General features: G+C 44.5%; 1 protein-coding gene and 1 non-coding gene across 15 annotated transcripts in view; both read right to left on the bottom strand.

Annotated features, from left to right (window-relative positions):
- The window catches only part of PROM1 (prominin 1), a 176,820-nt gene that overhangs the window by 120,310 nt on the left and 34,538 nt on the right, over window positions 1-21,972 (bottom strand). The gene's annotated exons all lie outside the window — the stretch shown is intronic.
- On the bottom strand, window positions 16,298-16,435 carry LOC119927406. Its single transcript, XR_005450413.1, has one exon. It is a non-coding gene; the product is annotated as a small nucleolar RNA SNORA7 (small nucleolar RNA).

Genomic DNA, 21,972 nt, shown 5'->3' on the forward strand with positions numbered 1-21,972 from the left:
GCCTTTACAATTTCAAAGACCTTATCATAAAGCAAGACAGGGGGGGAAAAAAGATTCTCGGAATTTTTATGAAATCAGAAAGTCTTAGGTGAATACAGTATTTTTGAACTACGATTTCAAAGAACCATCTTTGAAGCAGAGGACAAAAGGAAAAATACACATTTCCGTTATCTGGTGCTGAAAAAGACCATGACCACAAGAGATATGGACTAGCATTTCCTTGGAGTAAAAAATCCCCTTTTCCCTAAACCTCCCCCAAAGACCTTACAAAAGAAAATAATGGACTTCTTATCATTCAGAAAGTCCTTGACTTAAGGTGCTGCATGTTAAGGTGAATGGCAATTACAGCCTTTCTAAATTTAATTCCTGTTTCAGCTTTGCAACACCCAGGTCAGAAACTCCCAGAGGGCAGGGCATGTGTCACTCCAATATACTATCCTTCCCAAGCACCTTGTACAGTGCATCATACAAAATGAGAACTCAGTAAATGCTAATGATAATAATAATAGTGGTAATTAAGTGCTTACTTACGTGCCAGGCACTGTACTAAGTGCCGGGGTAGATATAAGGTGAGTGGGTTGGATACAGTCCCTGTCCCACATGGGCTCACAGTCAATCCATAATCGTGGCATTTGTTCATTCATTCAATCATATTTGAGTGCTTACTATGTGCAAAGCACTGAACTAAGCACTTGGGAGAGTAACAACAGATATTTTCCCTGACCACAGTGAATCAGAATTTCACGCACAGAAAGTGACTTTTTAGAAAGCCCCTGAAGGAGGGGTGGGATGTTGTTTGGTTGAAGTTGACAGGAAAAAGGACTTTAAAGTAGGGGAAAAGACATGAGCCATAAGTTTCTACTCCTACAGTGGGTTTAAGGCTTGACAATCTAGCCTTTTTGATAATAATAATAATAATAATAATGATAGCATTTGTTAAGTGCTTACTATGTGTAAAGCACTGTTCTAAGCACTGGGGAGGATACAAGGTGATCAGGTTGTCCCACGTGGGGCTCACAGTCTTAATCCCCATTTTACAGATGAGGGAACTGAGGCCCAGAGAAGTTAAGTGACTTGCCCAAAGTCACATAGCTGACAAGTGGTGGAGCTGGGATTTGAACCCATTAGCTCTGACTCCCAAGCCCGTGCTCTTTCCTCTGAGCCATGCTGCTTCTCTAGTGTGACTCGTTTTGGGGATAGGGAGGGCGTGAAAGGAAGATGGGGGTGCCCTGGAGACATAGGGAAAAATGCTACAGGACTGTGATGGAAGAAGGGAATGAAAAGGAGGAAGAGCCCCGAGTGGGCATGGTAGGGCTGGATCTAGGTGGGCTGGGCACTGGAGAGGAGAGGAGGGGGTGACCCGATCACCAGACGGAATCACCAGGAAGTACTGACCCTTCTATTTTACTTCTGACGAAGGATGACTTGGCTATTGGAAGCAGTGTGGCTTAGTGGACAGAGTACGGGCCTGGGTGTCTGAGGACCGAAACTGCCCTCTCAAAGGTCACCAATGACCTCCTGCTTGCCAAATCCAACAGCTCCTACTCTATCCTAATCCTCCTTGACTTTTCAGCTGCCTTCGACACTGTGGACCACCCCCTTCTCCTCAACACGCTATCCAACCTTGGCTTCACAGACTCTGTCCTCTCCTGGTTCTCCTCTTATCTCTCTGGCCATTCATTCTCAGTCTCTTTTGCGGGCTCCTCCTCCCCCTCCCATCCCCTAACTGTAGGGGTTTCTCAAGGTTCAGTTCTTGGTCCCCTTCTGTTCTCGATCTACACTCACTCCCTTGGTGACCTCATTCGCTCCCACGGCTTCAACAATCATCTCTATGCTGATGACACTCAAATCTACATCTCTGCCCCTGCTCTCTCTCCCTCCCTTCAGGCTTGTGTTTCCTCCTGCCTTCAAGACATCTCCATCTGGATGTCTGCCCACCATCTAAAACGCAGTATGTCCAAAACTGAACTCCTTATCTTCCCTCCCAAAAACCCTGTCCTCTCCCTGACTTTCCCATCACTGTAGATGGCACTACTATCCTTCCCGTCTCACAAGCCCGTAAACTTGGTGTCATCTTCGACTTTGCTCTCTCGTTCACCCCTCAAATCCAATCCATCACCAAAACCTGCCAGTCTCACCTCCGCAACATCACCAAGATCCGCCCTTTCCACTCCATCCAAACCACTACCCTGCTGGTTCAATCTCTCTTCCTATCCTGACTGGATTACTGCATCAGCCTCCTCTTTTATCTCCCACCCTCCTGTCTCTCCCTACTTCAATCTGTACTTCACACTGCTGCCCAGATCATCTCTGTGCAGAAATGCTCTGGGCATGTTACTCCCGTCCTCAAAAATCTCCAGTGGCTACCAGTCAACCTATTATGCATCAGGCAAAAACTCCTCACTCTCGGCTTCAAGGCCCTCCATCACCTTGCCCCCTCCTACCTGTCCCACCGTCGGCCCCCGACCCACGTCCTCCCCCTGGCCTGGAATGCCCACCCTCTGCACATCCACCAAGCTAGCTCTCTTCCTCCCTTCAAAGCCCTACTGAGAGCTCACCTCCTCCAGGAGGCCTTCCCAGACTGAGCCCCCTCCTTCCTTTCCCCCTCCCCATCCCCCCCACCATACCTCCTTCCCCTCCCCACAGCACCTGTATATATGTTTGTACAGATTTATTACTCTATTTTACTTGTATATATTTACTATTCTATTTATTTAATTTTGTTAATATGTTTTGTTGTCTGTCTCCCCTTTCTAGACTGTAAGCCTGTTGTTGGGTAGGGACCCTCTCCATATGTTGCCAACTTGTACTTCCCAAGCGCTTAGTACAGTGCTCTACACACAGTAAGTGCTCAATAAATACGGTAAAATGGTAAATCGGTACCATCGGTAAAATCCTCAACGGTAAAATGAGGATTAAGAGTGTGAATGCCATGTGGAACAGGGACTGTGTCCAACCTGATTAACTTGTATTTACCCTGGCGCTTAGAGCAGTGCTTAGCACACAGTAAGCATTTAATAAGTATCATTATTCTAATGTGGAGCTTCTCTGCCTCAACATAAATACGTTAACTAATCCCTCCTATGTAGCCGTGCAAGGAACGTGTCCACAAACTCTTTTTTCTACAGCAACACTCTGGGCATGTCAACCCCCTCATCAAAAATCTCCAGTGGTTGCCTATCAACCTTCACATGAAGAAAAACACCTCACTATTGGCTTTCAAAGCTCTCCATCACCTTGCCCCCTCCTCTCTCACCTCCCTTCTTCCCTTCTACAGCCCAGCCTGCACACTTAGCTCCTCTGCCACTAACCTCCTCACTGTGTCTCGTTCTCACCTGTCCCACTGTCGACCCCTGGACCACCTCCTACCTCTGTCCTGGAATGCCCTCCCTCCTCACATCCACCAAACTAGCTCTCTTCCCCCCTTCAAAGCCCTCCTGAGAGCTCACCTCCTCCAGGAGGCCTTTCCAGACTGAGCCCCACTTTTCCTCTGCTCCTCCTCCCCTCCCCTCCCTACTGCTCCTACTCCCTCTCCCTGCTCTTTCCCACCCCACAGCACTTGTGTATATTTGTACAGATTTATTATTTTATTTAATTAATGATGTGCATATAGCTATAATTCTATTTATCTATTTTGCTGCTATTGATGCCTGCCTACCTGTTTTGTTTTCTGTCTCCCCCCTTCTAGACTGTGAGCCCATTGTTGGGTAGGGATTGTCTCTAACTGTTGCTGAACTGTACTTTCCAAGCACTTAGTACAGTGATCTGTATACAGTAAGCACTCAATCAGTACGACTGGATGAATGAATACATTGTACTGTACTCTCCCAAGCACTTAGTACAGTGCTCTACACACAGTGAGTGTTCAATAACAACTGATTGAACTTCTTCCAATTCTGTTTTCCCTAAGCATTCAGTCTTCCGAGTCTGTGTCCAATAAAGCCAGACCCGGCCGGTTTCACATTCCACCCCACAATGATGTACAGGTTTCCAAGCCCATCCATTCTTCCTCACAGAAGTCTCAGGACACCAACCTGCAAAGTGGAATTGTAGTGCCCAAGAATCTCTCTTCCCTCCCAGCCACGTCCCTACTGGGGCCTGGAGTGCAGTGAGCAAAGGTGCAACAACACATTAAGCGCTTAACAAATGCCAACATTATTATTATTATTATTATTATTAATACAAGTGTCATCTTGCCCATCAGAAGTAGAACCCAGGCCTCCTGATTCCACCATACCAATGGCAAGTCTACTTTCCCCCTGTGATAGAATAACCATAACTCCACTCCTCTGCATTCCTACAAAGAAGAAAAAGATAGAGAACTGGTCCTCTAACTTAAAGAGGTTGTAAGACATTCACCTCATTTTTCATTGGGAATCTGCCACTCTTCAATCAGAATCATCAGGCCAATCAATCATACTTACTGAGTGCTTACTGTGTGCACAGCACTGCACTAAGCGCTTGGAAGAGTACACTATAACAGAGTTGGAAGACACGTTCTCTGCTCACAAGGAGTTTACTGTCCTTCACCATCATCATCATCATCATCATCAATCATATTTATTGAGTGCTTACTATGTGCAGAGCACTGTACTAAGTGCTTGGGAAGTACAAATTGGCAACATATAGAGACAGTCCCTACCCAACAGTGGGCTCACAGTCTAAAAGGGGGAGACAGAGAACAAAACCAAACATACTAACAAAATAAAATAGAATAGATATGTACAAATAAAATAAATAAATAAATAGAGTAAAAAATATGTACAAACATATATACATACATACAGGTGCTGTGGGGAAGGGAAGGAGGTAAGATGGGGGGATGGAGAGGGGGACAAGGGGGAGAGGAAGGAAGGGGCTCAGTCTGGGAAGGCCTCCTGGAGGAGGTGAGCTCTCAGCAGGGACTTGAAGGGAGGAAGAGAGCTAGCTTGGCGGATGGGCAGAGGGAGGGCATTCCAGGCCCGGGGGATGACGTGGGCCGGGGGTCGATGGCGGGACAGGCGAGAGCGAGGTACGGTGAGGAGATCAGCCGTGGAGGAGTGGAGGGTGCGGACTGGGCTGTAGAAGGAGAGAAGGGAGGTGAGGTAGGAGGGGGCGAGGTGATGGACAGCCTTGAAGCCCAGGGTGAGGAGTTTCTGCCTGATGCGCAGATTGATTGGTAGCCACTGGAGATTTTTGAGGAGGGGAATGATATGCCCAGAGCGTTTCTGGACAAAGATAATCCGAGCAGCAGCATGAAGTATGGATTGAAGTGGAGAGAGACACGAGGATAGGAGATCAGAGAGAAGGCTGATGCAGTAGTCCAGACGGGATAGGATGAGAGTTTGAATGAGCAGGGTAGCGGTTGGGATGGAGAGGAAAGGGCGGATCTTGGCAATGTTGTGGAGCTGAGACCGGCAGGTTTTGGTGACAGCTTGGATGTGAGGGGTGAATGAGAGAGCGGAGTTGAGGATGACACCAAGGTTGTGGGCTTGTGAGACGGGAAGGATGGTAGTGCCGTCAACAGAGATGGGAAAGTCAGGGAGAGGGCAAGGTTTGGGAGGAAAGACAAGGAGTTCAGTCTTCGACATGTTGAGCTTTAGGTGGCGGGCGGACATCCAAATGGAGATGTCCTGAAGGCAGGAGGAGATGCGAGCCTGGAGAGAGGGGGAGAGAGCAGGGGCAGAGATGTAGATCTGGGTGTCATCAGCGTAGAGATGATAGTTGAAGCCGTGGGAGCGAATGAGGTCACCAAGGGAGTGCGTGTAGATCAAGAACAGAAGGGGACCAAGCACTGAACCTTGGGGAACCCCCACAGTAAGAGGATGGGAGGGGGAGGAGGAGCCTGCAAAAGAGACTGAGAAAGAACGACCGGAGAGGTAAGAGGAGAACCAGGAGAGGATGGAGTCTGTGAAGCCAAGGTCGGATAGTGTGTTGAGAAGAAGGGGGTGGTCCACAGTGTCAAAGGCAGCTGAGAGGTCGAGGAGGATTAGGACCGAGTAGGAGCCGTTGGATTTGGCAAGCAGGAGGTCATTGGTGACCTTTGAGAGGGCAGTTTCCGTGGAATGTAGGGGACGGAAGCCAGACTGGAGGGGGTCGAGGAGAGAGTTGGTGTTGAGGAATTCTAGGCAGCGAGTGTAGACAACTCGTTCAAGGAGTTTGGAAAGGAATGGTAGGAGGGATATGGGACGATAACTAGAAGGTGAGGTGGGGTCAAGAGAGGGTTTTTTTAGGATGGGAGAGACATGGGCATGTTTGAAGGCAGAGGGGAAGGAACCAGTGGAGAGTGAGCGGTTGAAGATGGAAGTTAAGGAGGGGAGAAGGGATGGAGCGAGAGATTTCATGAGATGAGAGGGAATGGAGTCAGAAGCACAGCTGGCCAGAGTAGCACTTGAGAGGAGGGAGGAGAGCTCCTCTGAGGACACTGCTGGGAAGGATGGGAGAGTAGCAGAGAGTGTTGAGAGCCGGGGGGATGGAGAAAGGGGGGAAGAGACTTTGGGGAGGTCGGACCTGATGGATTTAATTTTGTTAAATTAAAATTACAAAAACAGTGGGGTGTGTTTGTACCTCAGGGTTCACATCAAACAGTGGTAATTTATCTAGCTCTTACTGTGTGCAGAGCACTGTACTAAGCACTTGGGAGAATACGATTCCACAGAGTTGGTAGACTCATTTTCTCCCCAAAAGGAGGGTACTTCAGAAAGACTGCCACGCTTCCCTCCAGCTCTGTACTCTTCCAAGTTTTCAGTACAGTGCTCTGCATGCAGGAAGTGCTTAATGAATACCATGGATTGATTAACTTCCAAAGACAGAGTAACCAAATGATTAGCAATCTCCCACCTTGCTTGGATTGTTTGCTCTACAAACATACTCCATAATGCATCTGGGTCGTGTTCCTTGGAAATGTGATTGAATCATGGATGACTGTATTGCGGGTGCCTATTCCAATAGGCTTATAAGTTATAAATTTGGTTCCATTTCAGAATCGCAGGAAAAATACACTCAATTCTGCCAGGAATGCATATTTTCACTTCACCATGGATAGAGGCGGACCGTGGAATCAGGGAACATTCTTCCAATAGCCCATGCTGTATCTGGATAACTCGACACCATTTCAGAAGGAACTGTTGTGCACTGGCAGTTGATGTGATTTCAGACATTGGGCAATGCAGCACAAGGTTTACTCACTACAGAGTTCTGATAAAAATCAATCTTTAGATTCTAAGAGATCTTGGTTTGATATATAATTACTTTACCTGTTAATATGATAAATATCGCTATTTATTGAATCAATCTTATTTATTAAACACTTACTATGTGAAGAGCATTGAACTAAGCGCTTGGGAGAGTACAGTATAACAGAATTAGCAGACATTTTCCTGTCCATAATGAGCTCAATGAGATAATTCAAAATTTTGAAAGTAAAACATAGAACCACATTAAATGCCTACCAACTCTATTGTATTCACCCAAGCAGATAATGCAGTACTCTGTCATCAATCAGTTTGATGGCATTTACTGAGCACTTACTGTGTACAGAGTACTGTACTTAATGCTTAGGAGAGTACGACAGAGCAGTAGATAAGTTTGCTGCCAACAAAGAGCTTACAGTTTAGAGGGGAGACAGATATTAATATAGATTAATGAGAAGCAGCATGGCCTGGTGGAAAGGGCACCAGGGTAGTCAGATGAGCTTGGTTCTAATTGCGGCACTCCATCTCTTGCTTGCTGTGTGTCCTTGGGCAAGACACAACTTCTCTGTACCCCAGTTCCCTCATCCACAAAGTAGGGACTCAATACCTGTTCTCCCTCCTACTTAGATTATGAGCCCCATGTGGGACCTGATCATCTTGTATCTACTCCACTGTTTACTACAGTGCCTGGAAAATAGTAGATGCTTAACAAATGTCACAGTTATTATTAATACCATTAAACACGATCTGGATACATACCTAAGTGCTGAGGGTGGGGTGGATATCAACCACCGAAAGAGAACCGATCCAAGTACAGAGGTGTTGCACAAAAGGAAGATGGAGTTTAATGGAAAGGAAGGGAAGACCTCCTGAAGGAACTGTGACTTTAATAAGACTTTGAAGGTGGGGAGAGTGGTGATCTGGTGTATTTAGAGGGGGAGGGGGTTCCATATTAGAGGGAGCAGGCAGGCAAGGGGCCGGCGGCAAGCTACATGAGATTGAGGTAGAGTAAGTTGATTTTGGAAGAGTGACATGTGGGAGGTGGGTTGTAGGAGGAAATCACCAAGGTAAGAAAAGATGGGGAGAGCTAAGTGCTTTAAAGCAGATGGAAAGGAGTTTCTGTTAATTGGTAGGTGGACAACCACTATTGGAGGTCTTTTGTGAGGAGATGTGGACTGAATTTTTTTTTTAATAATGTGAGCAGCAGAGCGAAGTATGGACTGAAGTGGGGAGAGACAGGAGTCAGGGAGATCAGCAAGGAGGCCAATGTAGTCAAGGTTGGATAGAAGTGCTTGGATCAGTGTAGTAGCAGTTTGGATGGAGAGGAATTGGCAGATTTTAATGATGTGAAGGTAGAACTGACAGGATTTGGTGGCAGATTGAAATATGTGTTGAGAGAGATGAGTCAAGGATAATGCCCTGGTTATGAGCTTGCAAGATAGGGAGAACAGTGGTGATGTCTACAGGACAGGGTTTGGGTGTGAACATGAGGAATTCTGTTTTGGGCATGTTTAGTTTGAGAGGTTGGTGGTATAACCAGGTATAAACTTCCTGAAGGCAGGAGGAAATGTGAAACTGCAGAGTAGAGAGGTCAGGGATGGACAGGTAAACTGTATAGAAATGGTAGTTGAAGCCATGGGGTGAACGAGTTCTCCAAGAGCGTGGGTGTTGATGGAGAATAGAAGGAGGTGGAATGGGAATGGAGAGGAACAGGGGAGATTTTAGGGAGATCACATCCAGTGGTTTTAATTTTATCATTGAAGGTCATTTTATCATTTATTTTATCATTGAAGCTCATCGTGTTCATTCACTCAAATGTATTTATTGAGTGCTTACTGTATGCAGACCACTGTACTAAGAACTTGGAAGAGTACAATATAATAGTATAATACAATATAAAGACACATCCCCTGCCCAAAATGAGCTTACAGTCTAGAGGAGGGTACGTGTCTACCACCTGTTATACTGCACTGTCCCAAGCACTGTACAATGCTCTGCACACAGTAAGCACTCAAAAAATATGATTGATTGATCTGGCCACGTTATTAGGGGAAAGAAATGGGTGTGGGGGTACCGGGGGTTTGAGGAGGGTTTTCTCCTTGTGGTTAGGGAATGTATTCACCAATTTATTTTATACACTCCCAAGTGGTTAGTAGAGTGCTCTGCACACAGTAAGCACTCAATAAATGATTGCTTGATCTCCCAAGTATTTGGTGCGGTGCTCTGCACATAGACGCGCTCGATAAATATGACTGACTGGAATTCAATATCTGGAACAGCTGGTGTAGACAATGGTAAAGGAATCAATAAGGATGGAGAAGTATTGTCAGGTGGATGTAAGGGCAGAATTAAAGCAGGTTAGGATGAATTTAAAATGGATTAATGCTTTGCACATAGTAAGTGCTCAGTATCATTGACAATGAATTATGTTTGATTAGTTTCTACTGAACTTTACCAAAAGCCTAGTTCAGTAGTGTTCACAAAATAGGTGCTCAGGAAATACTACCAATGGACTAAACAATCCTTGTTGGATGCCTGGGGTGCTTCTCACCGGGGCTTTGCTGTACTACCATTGCTCAACTCCATTTCCTAAACACACGCATGCAAGTCTAGCACTTCTACGATGACTGATGAACTCCCACCGGCTTAGCACAACTTATCCAACTCCTCCAAGACAAGCTGACTTCCCCCCTTTCCTCATTAAGCTCAGGCAGTCTTGAGAAAATACCCGTTATGCTACGCCTGATCCAGTAACCAATAGCAGGACTGCTGGGATTTTATATTTTGCTTTGCCAGACAGAATTTAATCACAGAATTATGAAGGCACAATGTAAGTTTACCTATTTACTCCACTTCAGTTTGGGAAGTTCGATGCTTATTGATCTACAAATATTTGAACAACTTGCTCAGATTTGACTGCTGAGATAAATTACTAGGTACTTTCACTATTCTCTTTATGCCAACTTTTGGGGCCTTGCTGCATTTTTAAAGCAAGCAGCCCTGTTGCTGGGTAGGGACCATTTCTATATGTTGCCAACTTGTACTTCCCAAGCACTTAGTACAATGCTCTGCACACAGTAAGCACTCACTAAATACGATTGAATGAATGAGGTTTACCAGTTAAGGGCAGTTTCTATCCTTAATTTTGTTTTTCTCAAGTGCTACAAGCCACAACCATTGAGAAAACTCAATTACTTCCTCTTCAGACTTCCCTTGTTTTCAGTTATCTAGCCTATAGTAGCCATAGCTGCTCTGGTTGCCGTGTCAGGGCCCATCACTGTCTTCTGTATTCTGCAGTCCAAATCCCATTATTTTGGACCTCTTCAATATTCCTCTTACTAGGAGATACTAAGCCACACACCGAGACTTCCTTCCTATCAGGCGCTGGGCCATTTGGATACAATTGACCTTGACAGGGTCTCATTCATAAGGATGAGTCTCAATTATTAAGCTTGCCATACTTTATAAATGCGAACACCAGAGATTCACTATAGCGCAATTCTTTTCAAGTCCAATTATACTTTTTTAAAATATACTCACAGCCTTGTGTGTGTGGTAGTAATAGTCTGAGGGGAAACATTACAGAATACCAGATGTGATTAATCACATTCCACCTTTACTGGCTCAGGACTATCAGGTCCGGTTCTCATGCCCAGAATCACCAATGGCATTTGCCAACCGCTAATGTCAACTGCTCTGCACTCTTTAAGCAGGTACAAAGATCTCTGAATTTGCAGGGACTCCAATGACTGACATCCACGCATTACTTTTCTGGAGGACAACTGGCAGAAGGGCATGCTTTGTACCTTTACTTTTTTTCTTTTGAGGGTGGAGGGGGAGGGCAGGGAGGATTTTGTTTTCAAATAGTTCCTGTCCATTTAAGAAAGAGGTTTAATTCCTACAGAATTCACCCCTCTCATTCCTCTCATTCACCCCTCACATCCAAGCCGTGACCAAAACCTGCTGGTCTCAGCTCCACAACATTGCCAAGATCCGCCCTTTCCTCTCCATCCATACCGCTACCCTGCTCGTTCAAGCTCTCATCCTGTCCCGTCTGGACTACTGCATCAGCCTTCTCTCTGATCTCCTATCCTCGTGTCTCTCTCCACTTCAATCCATACTTCATGCTGCTGCCCGGATTATCTTTGTCCAGAAACGCTCTGGGCATATTACTCCCCTCCTCAATAATCTCCAGTAGCTACCAATCAATCTGCGCATCAGGCAGAAACTCCTCACCCTGGGCTTCAAGGCTGTCCATCCCCTCGCCCCCTCCTACCTCACCTCCCTTCTCTCCTTCTACAGCCCAGCCCGCACCCTCCGCTCCTCCGCCGCTAATCTCCTCACCGTACCTCGCTCTCGCCTGTCCCGCCATCGACCCCCGGCCCACATCATCCCCCGGGCCTGGAATGTCCTCCCTCTGCCCATCCACCAAGCTAGCTCTCTTCCTCCCTTCAAGGCCCTGCTGAGAGCTCACCTCCTCCAGGAGGCCTTCCCAGACAGCCCCTTCCTTCCTCTCCCCCTCGTCCCCCTCTCCATCCCCCCATCTTACCTCCTTCCCTTCCCCACAGCGCCTGTATATATGTATATATGTTTGTACATATTTATTACTCTATTTATTTATTTATTTTACTTGTACATATCTATTCTATTTATTTTATTTTGTTAGTATGTTTGGTTTTTTTTTTTCTCTGTCTCCCCCTTTTAGACTGTGAGCCCACTGTTGGGTAGGGACTGTCTCTATATGTTGCCAATTTGTACTTCCCAAGCGCTTAGTACAGTGCTCTGCACATAGTAAGTGCTCAATAAATATGATTGATTGATTGATTGATTACAGAAGCAGCATGGCATGGTGGATAGAGCACGGGTCTGAGAGTCAGAAGGTCATGGGTTCTAATCCTAGCTCTGCTACTTGTCTGCTGTGTAATCTTGGGCAAGTCACTTCACTTCTCTGTGCTCAGTTCCCTCATCTATGAAATGGGAATTGACTTAATTACTTATGTTATTTGTTAAGTGCTTAGCCCACATGGGACAGGGACAGTGTCCAACCTGATTTGCTTGTATCCTCCCCAGAACTTGGTACAGTGCCTGGCACACGGTAAGAATTTAATAAATACCACAGTTATTATCATTACCATTACCTGAAATCCAACCTTCTAAGGTGAAAAGAAGTCCTTGAGAAATAAATGCAGGCCAGTTTTACATGGAATGCATTTATGATTTTGACAACAAACTTTTCATTTGAAAGGGGGTTATATCATTTGAAATGTAAGAACCTGTCACATACCTAAGTGCTCTGCACACAGTAAGTTCTCAGTAAATACAACTGAATAAACACTTTTGTGAAGGACATCGTTAATTGAGGGCTGTTCGGATGGTCTATCTGGAAATTAAAAGTGTTGTCCATCCTGACACGATCACATTTCCAGGTTTTGAAAATGGATATATAAGCCCCTAAAGTCCCTTACCACAACCTCCCCATCAGGTTCTAACAAAGAGCAGAAACACTTCTTGGAACAGAGTTCAGAATTGTGACTCTAAGAGGGACTCTGCAGCCAGATTTAATTATCAGACCCTTTACTGAGGGTTTTGAAATTATTTCATTATCAAACTTTGTCGATTATCACGATAATTACTGGTATATGAAGGTCCTGTAGGCCTATGTTTTTGTACTCATTTTAGGAACATTTTGTATAGTGAAATTCAAAGAGACAAGGGTGATTTGGAATTAGCATGTAGTTTTGTTCCTACCTGAGGAAAAACAGGCCTAATCCAACAAATCTTACAACTCCCTAACCTCACAGCACTAGGACTCCCATCAGTCCTTTCTCCAGTCAGAAAGGCAAAGAGCGGTTGCAGTAAGTGATACTCAACTTTCAGAAGGTTGGGCACGTCACAGCTGTCCCTGTGACTGACTGCGGCCAGGGCCATGACTGTTGGACTTGAAACCCCAAGAAGCCCAGAACTCAGCTCCACAAGCCACAATACCCTATCATCCCTCTTGTGCATATTGCTGTTCTTACCTCTTGGGTTGTGTTTTTCTTTCATCCTTCCTTACATATCTGTCACCTGCCTCCTCCTCTCTGGTTTTCTTTGTAGATTCATTCAATTATATTTATTGAGCGCTTACTGTGTGCAGAGCACTGTACTAGATCTCGATCTCACCACTGACTCTTTCCCCACATCCTCTTTCTGGCCTGAAACTCTCTCCCCTTCATATATAACAGGCCACCACTCTCCCAACCTTTAAAGCCTTATTAAAGTAACATCTCCTTCAAGAAGCCTTCCCTAAGTCCCCACCTTTAAAGCCTTATTAACTTCACATCTCCTCCAAGAAGCCTTCCCTAAATCCTCATTTCCCCTACCCCATCTCCCTTATGCCCTTTAAAGACTTAACTTCACATCTCATCCAAGAAGCCTTCCCTAAATCCTCATTTCCCCTACCCGATCTCCCTTATGCACCACCTGTGCATTTCCATCTAAACCTTTAAGCACTTGATATTCCCCCCACCCTCAGGCCCATGTATCCATAATTTTTTTTAGTGTCTCTCTACCCCTCTAGACTGTAGGCTTCTTGTGGGCTGGGATCATGTCCCCCGACTCAGTAAAGTGCTCAGTACACAGCAAATACCACTGACTGATTGGGAGCCTACCTAGATTAAGAGTTAATTTTCACCTGTGTATTTTTTCCAGTGCTTAGTACAAAACACTTAATACTATTATAATTACTACCACCTCTGTCAACTACTGCCTCCTACTCTTTCTCCACAAAGAATTCCTTAAAGTTATCTGCCTACTCTTTCTAAATCACCCCAAAGAAGTTCAAACCCACCCCATCTCACCTCAATGCCCTGTGACCAAGCCCACAGATGCCCTTAAAAAACCCACACAGAAACAACATAATCAGGCCAGACACCGTCCCATCTCAAAAGAGACTCACAACCTAAGTAGGAGTTAGAACAGATACTGAATCTCCATTTTACAGATGAGGAAACTGAGGTGCAGAGAGGCAGCTTGCCGAATGGTCACAGAGTAAGCACGTGGTGGATCTGGGATTACATTTCAGGTCTCCTGAATCCCAATCTGGCACTCATTCCACTAGGCCACACTGCCTCAAACTCTACTTGATATTAGACACTTCTAAAGCCAGTGGACTCAGGAAGATCAGTGGAGGAAAGAAGTAAGAGATTCCAGGCTCCAGCATTGTCCCTGCCCCCTGGAAGGTTCTGGACTAGACCATCCCTCCCCTCGACTGAATGCTCTGTCCAGGGCATCGCTCTCTCGGGTTGGGGAGGGTGAGGGGAGGAATGCTTTTCCCTCTTCCCTCACCATATGCTGTCTCCTGTGATACCACCTACCAGATTCCCTGCTCACATTCCAGTCTCTCTCTGCTCTGCATTCTGATGAATTGCTAAAGCCCTTTAATAGTGCTAAATATAGCCTGGGGGGAAAAGAAAAGACCTTTGAAACTATTCTTTTCTTTAGTTTTAGGAGATGAAATTTCAATTCTGGTCAACCACTGTTTTCAAGCGGCCTAATATCAAAGCCAAAGTAAGGGATGGTTTCCCCCTTGATAAATTTTGTTGATATGCAAAAAAAAAAAAATTGGGGGGAAAAATGTTGGAAAAAGGCCCTCTGAAATTCTCAAGTCAGTAAAAGCCTGACTTACTTCTGCCTTTTTTCAGATGCAGGCCAGAAGTGGGGCATTTCTCAATCACTTTGAGAGGAAGAAAAAAAAAGACAACTATATATAATGTTTTAAAAGCCAGAAAACATCCTCCTGAAAAATCTGATGCTTTTCTATGTTTTTTTTTTTTTCCCTTACAGTCCAGCTATGGGGTGCATGGTTTTAATCAGTGAGGTTTCAATCAGAAATGAAAGTGCACACTTGACATCCATAGTCTGATGAAATAACTGGTTCTTTGTTAAAAATATCATTGTAAATTATACAATTGTAAACACTAGACTGTAATCTCATTGAGGGCAGGGGTCATACTGACTTTATTGTACTCTCCCAAGGGTATAGCACAGTGTTCTGCATAGAGCAAGCTTGGAATAAATACCACTGGTTGACTGGACCAAACTGACTTTACACAGTGAATCACAGGAACTCAGCATCTAGCCCATCTAATCAGATTTAGCAAGATCAGTCTAGTTAGCGGGACGGCAATGTTCTCAAATATCTCCAAAAATATTGATAACCCCTATCCCATTCCTGGCCATAATGGTTGCTATTACTAGATGTTATTCCTTTTAGGCTGACCTGCTGAAATTTAAACCCATTGTCTCAGAGTTTTTGGTTAAGGTAAAGAACAGCTGGATACCACTTCTCCTAGCTTTCCGTCACAGATGTGCAGGCAGCTGAGAATCAGTGTATCATAGAGGAAAGTGCACAGGCCTGGGCATCAGAGGACTTGGGTTTTAGTCCTCATTCCACCTCTTGCCAGCTGTGTGACCTTGAGCAACTCACTTAACTTTTCCAGGCCTCAGTTTCTCAGCTGTTCTCCCTCCTATTTAGTTCTACAGGAACTGTGTCTGAATTATTGCAACTGCCCCAGCACTTAGCACATAGTAGTACTTAAAAGCCACTATTATTATTCAGGCAAAAAAGTTCCAAGTCCTTTTATCTTTCTGCACTGGACATATTTTCCATCTCTCTAATCATTTTCACTGTAATCTTCTCCCCTCTCCAAATTTACTAGGTCTCCAGAACAGCAAAACCCCAGTACCCCTTAAGGGTCAGATCAGTGCAAAAATAGGATAGGAAGATTACATCACTTAAGCATCATACTCATCTCCATACTCATCATCTTACCTTTTAGGCTACAATGATGACCCTTGTTCAGTTTCACTCTGACATGGGGTCAAACGTACCCAATCCAGAAGACCAGCAAGAATAAGGTTAATTGCTCCTTGTCTTGTCTTTTGCTGTTGAGTCGTTTCCGACCCATAGCGACACCACAGACACATCTCTCCCAGAACGCCCCACTCTCCATCTGCAATCGTTCTTGTAGTGGATCCAAAGAGTTTTCTTGGTAGAAATACAGAAGTGGTTTACCACTGCCACCTTCCATGCAGAAAACTTGAGTTCCACCCTCGACTCTCTCCCGTGCCACTGCTGCCCAGCACATTGTAGCAGATTGCCTTCCACTCACTAGCCACTGTCCAAGCTAGGAAAAGAATGGGTAGGCCTCTGCTTGACTCTCCCTCCCATAGATGAGACTGGCTGCATACTGGAAACTCTCCAGGTGCAACCCTGAGAGGGGAAGTTGCTCCTACAGTAATAATAATAATAATTGTGGTATTGGTTAAGTGCTAAGCACTGTCGTGGATACAAGCAAACTGTGTGGGACACAGTCCCTTTCCCATGTGGAGCTCAAAGTCTCAATCCTCATTTTACGAGTGAGGTAACATGCACAGAAAATTGAAGTGACTTGTCCAAGGTCATATAGCAGACAAGGCAGAGCCGGGATTAGAACCCATGACCTTCTGGCTATACTGCTATCTGCATAGGAAAAGAGTTAATATCCCTGTACATTTTGGTACATGACAAGCAACCAGAGCTAGCCCATCCTGCCCCCAAGAACAAAAGGGTTGTCCCCTTACTCTTCTTGCCCCACACTTTTCCAGGGAGCTCATCTGCTCAAATAGTTTCAGCTATGACCTCTATACGGTTAACTCATAAATTTACTCTAGCCCCAGCTGCTCTCCTACAATTCCATATTTCCTCTAGCTTCCAGGACATCTCCAGTTCGATGTTCCAAACTTAAAATGAACTTCTGAACCTTCCCTCCTAAAATCACTCCTCCCCTCACTTTACAATCTCTGCTAACACCACTATCCCCCCTGCCCCAGAAGCTGGCAACCTTAGTTTCATCCTCAATCCATCAACCTTATTTACTGAGCGCTTCCTATGGCAGATAACTGTTCTAAGTACTTGAGAGAGTACAATAAGAAAGTTGGTAGACTTGTTCAACAAGCTTACAGTACAGGGGGGAGATGGATAGACTTTAATATAAATGAATTACAAATATGAACTTAAATGCTATGGGGCTGATGGAGGGATGAATAAAGGGTGCAAAACTGATGCAGAAGGGAGTGGGAGAAGAGGAAATGAGGGTGTAGGTGGGAAAGGCCTCTTGGAGGAGATGTGATTTTAATAAGGCTATGGAGGTGGAGAGAGTAAATATCTATTGAATATGAATAAGGAGGGTGTGGAAGAGGGGTGAACATTGAAATAGACCAGATCAAGGTACAGTGAGTAGGCTAACATGGGAGCTGGGTTGTGGAAAGAAGTCAGGAAGGTAAGATAGGAGAGGGCAAGGTGATAGAGGGATTTAAATAAAGCCTGCAGTGTGGAGTTTCTCTTTGATGTGGAGGTGGAAGGGCAGTCCTCGACTTCTGATTTTCAGTGCTCACATTCAATCAACCAATACCTCCTGAAGTTCCTCTTCCACAACACTGGAGATCTGCCCCTTCCCCTCCAATAACTAGCACCATGACACGATTTAGTCAAATCATGCCAATACTACTGTGTCAGCCTCTCCCCTGGTCTCTCTCCCTCCAGCTTCTCTCCCCTTAAAATTATGCTGCACATGACTGTCAGATCAACTTTTTGAAAAGGGCTCTACCAGTCTCGACTACGGGAGGGAGAGGCAAGCAGAGGCCTACCCATTGCATTCCTAGCTTGAGCAATCAATCAATCGTATTTATTGAGCGCTTACTGTGTGCAGAGCACTGTACTAAGCGCTTGGGAAGTACAAGTTGGCAACATATAGAGACGGTCCCTACCCAACAGTGGGCTCACAGTCTAGAAGGGGGAGCAGTGGCTAGGGAGTGGAAGGCAATCTGCTACAAGTCAAAACTTACCCATGCTGGGCAGCAGAGGCTTGGGAGAGAGTCCAGGCTCAAGTTTACTGCATGGAAGGTGGCAAGGGTAAACCACTTCTGGGTTTTTTTTAACCAAGAAACTGTATGGATCCACTACCAGAACAATCGCGGATGGAGAGCGGGGCGTTCTGGGAGAGATGTGTCCCTGGTATCGCTATGGGTTGGAAACCACTCGATGACATAAGACAAGACAAGACTAGGCATGTATCTCTTCATTCCTCAAAAATATCTAATAATTATCTATTTCCCTCCAGACCGAGCATAAATGCCTTACGGCTGGTTTCATGGCTCTCTCCACCAGGCTCTCTCTATCTTACACTTGGGTTCTCTTCACTCTCAACTCCCCCAGGTAACATTCTTTCATCTTCCCAAGCTCACTTAACCAACCTGTTCTCCATCCTCCCATCTGTGACCACTTGGTCACACTGTTCCCCCTGGCTGGAATTCCCTTCCCACCCAAATTGGTCAGTTCTATCCACTTTTGAGACCCTTCTAAGAATCCTCCCTTCTTCAGGAAGCCTTTCTCAATTAATTCAATTAATTCTCCAAGTCATGCAGATAATAGACACACGGAAGAGTGACAGGGAAGGTCAACAAAAATCTATCCACCACCATTGAGTGACAGCTTTTGTTTGGGTTTGAGTACCTATGTTATTAGACAAGACTTCAAAAACCAATAAATCCCAGACTGTGCTATCTGCATGTCATCCATGGGAAAGGCAAAAACATTTTTTAAAGCGATAGGATTAGCTGTCTTGCATTTCAGAATCATGTTCTAATGACAGTAGTACAAGTTACTTCCTAAAGCAGAGGATGTGTTTATTATTTCATGTGTCACATCACTGTCTTAAAAAAAAAAAGTTATGACTTCAAAATTTTCCCCTCTTTTTTCCTTAAGTGCAACACGAGTAGTATTAGAAACAGAACAAAAATAAGGCCAAAACCAACCTCAAAACAAGATTCAAGTGTATGCATATAACAGATATTGCACAAACCTGACACAAAATCTGAGGTGTTATGCAGCTTCAAAAACCCTTTTTCCAAATGTAGCAAATCTGACTTCAGTTCAGCCTCTCTCTCCAGCTGCTTTATGCATTTTTTACTGTTTTCTTCAAGCCTGATCATAATTCACAGGTGTGATATCAAACGTGAATTACAAGATTTCTCTTGTAATTTATCCACCTTGGTGGATTTTCCTGAATATTTAATACTGTCCTATTGGCTGTACCCAGCAAGGGCATGAATGCAACAATTCTTCCATTTTCACACATTTCATTTCTTCGGCAGAAGTAAGACAACTTTGAAGTGCCTTTTTGAAGATTATTGCTTCTCCCCTGGGGCTAGAATTATTTCCTCTGGTGTCTTTGACAAAATTGGCAAATATATTACCCTGAAGTACACTGTTTGTCACTCGGGTTTCTTAAATAGAGTGCATGGTGAGACCTGCTCGTATTTCAGCCTGATTTTATAAAATAAAACATTGAGTTAGGCGCAGAAGCCTTTCTGAAAGGGCTATTTAGTTGAGTTACAATAACACTGCAAGAAAGACATTCTCCTGGGCTCATTTCCCCCATCAAATCCTTCTCTCCTATTGTTCTGATAATTTTATTTATATCTGTAATTTTATTTATTTATATTGATGCCTGTTTACTTGTATTGATGTATGGAGGCTTGTTTACTTGTACTGATGTCTATAATCCCCACCTCTAGACTGTGAGCTCGTTGTGGGCAGGGATTGTGTCTATTGCTATATTGTACTTTCCAAGTGCTTAGTACAGTGCTCTGCACACAGTAAATGTCCCATAAATACAATTGAATTGAAATGAATTGTGATCAATCCTGCTCCTTTCCATCCACAGACTCCATAGCTGGGGTCGGTAATGATATAGTTAGGAAAAGAAATAACACAAATGACATACAGAAGGACATTGTTGGTAACAATGTTAACTATCTAAGAGTAGCATATAGTAATAATGATCATGAGTTTTGTTAAGCATTTACTATGCACCAAACACTATACTAAGCACTGGAGTATATACAAGATAATCGGGTCCTACATGGGGCTCACAGTCTAAGAAGGAGGAAGAATGGGTTTTGAATCCCCATTTTGCAGATGAGGGAACTGAGGCACAGAGAAGTTAAGTGAATTGTCCCAGGTCACCCAGCAGTCAAGTGGCAGATCAGGGATTAGAACTCAGGTCCTCTAACTCCCAGACCATGCTCTTTCCACTAGGCCATGCTGTTTCTCTATGCATACACTTCTGGGTAGGTGCATACAATGCTTACGAAAATACAGATTGTCAGACAGCAGTAGCAGCATTTTGACTGCCGATTTCATTTATTGTCAGTCTTGAGTGCTTACTGTGTGCAAAGCACTGTACTAAGCACTGGGAGAGTACAATATAACAACAAGCGGACATTCCCTGCCCACAACGAGCTCGCAGTCTAGAGGGATTTGATACTAGGCAAATAATAATAATAATAATAATAATAATGACATTTTTTAAGTTCTTACTATGTGCAAAGCACTGTTCTAAGTGCTGGGGAGATTACAAGGTGATCAGGTTGTCCCACAGGGGGCTCACAGTCTTAATCCCCATTTTACAGATGAGGTAACTGAGGCCTAGAGAAGTGAAGTGACTTGTCCAAAGTCATACAGCTGACAAGTGGCAGAGCTGGGATTCGAACCCATAACCTCTGACTCCAAAGCCCGTGCTCTTTCCACTGAGCCACACTGCTTCTCTAGGAAATAAAGGATAATGAAATGGCAAATTACCTGTCCACAGGAAATTTACACTCCACTGGGGGGGACAAACATAAAACTGCAATGAGAGAGGTCCAAAATAAATAAAGGAAACACAGTGCTGTAGAGGGTGGAAATACATTTGTAAGTGTGAAATTTGACTGCAGGGAGATTACTCAACTAGAGGTTGCTGGAGGAGACGGGATTTTAGGAGGGATTTGAATGTGGGAAGAGTGTGGTCTGATGTAGGCAGAGAAAAAATTACACACCAAAGGAACAGCATGAGTGAGGGAAATAAGGCAGGACAGCTTAGAGAGAGGTATAGCTAGAAGGTTGGCTTGGAAGGAACAAAAACAGCCAGTGTGGGAATAGCAGATGAGAGCTGATAGGCAAGGTGGGGCCACATGGAAGGAAGCTTTGAAGTGGATTGTGAGAAATGACTAAAATTTTTAAAATAGTGAAATTCAGAAATGTATTCCATCTGGGCTTTAATAAGAATGTCTGAATTTGAGTGTCTGGTTGCTATTTTCCCTTCTATTCTAAATACGTTCATGAAATATCAGTCTCAGACAGACTTCTGGAGAGGGAAATTTATTTGAGTCTTTTCCAGTCCTTAGTACAGTGCCTGCACATGAAAAGGATTTGTTAAACCTTTTCAAGGTGATAGGTAAAGTTGTTCATGAAACTACAAAACTATTTATAATCAAATACATTCTTTACACCATAAGACTCATGGTTGTCATTTTCCCATGGTTAGGTAAACTTTCGTTAGAAGATAAAAAAAACTTGGAGACCAAAAAAGAAGTCTAGTCTGATTTTAAACACTCTCAGTCAGAGCTGGCTTCAGGAGCTAGTGCTTTTCTTGAAAGTCCTAAAATGAAAGGTCTCTCCCTGGGGTTTGGGGTGTAAAAAGGGAGGGGGGAGGTGAAGCAACGCCTTAAGGAGCAAAACCACAACAAAAGCTCATCCATTCTCAGAAATGGCCTGCTCTTAACCTAGACCCTGAGCCTAGAGAAGTAGGTCTTCCAGTTTTTTGATGGACAGAACAGTTTACAGCTGGTTGCCCCGTGTCTGGTCCCAAAAGGGTTGCAGATGCTGTTTTCAACTCCCAATCTTTCTCTCTGCCTTTACCTCCACCACTTAGTTCCCTGGCACAGACACAGTGAGGGG

The sequence above is a fragment of the Tachyglossus aculeatus genome, chromosome 4, assembly GCF_015852505.1.
Source record: "Tachyglossus aculeatus isolate mTacAcu1 chromosome 4, mTacAcu1.pri, whole genome shotgun sequence".
Taxonomy (NCBI): Eukaryota; Metazoa; Chordata; class Mammalia; order Monotremata; family Tachyglossidae; genus Tachyglossus; species Tachyglossus aculeatus.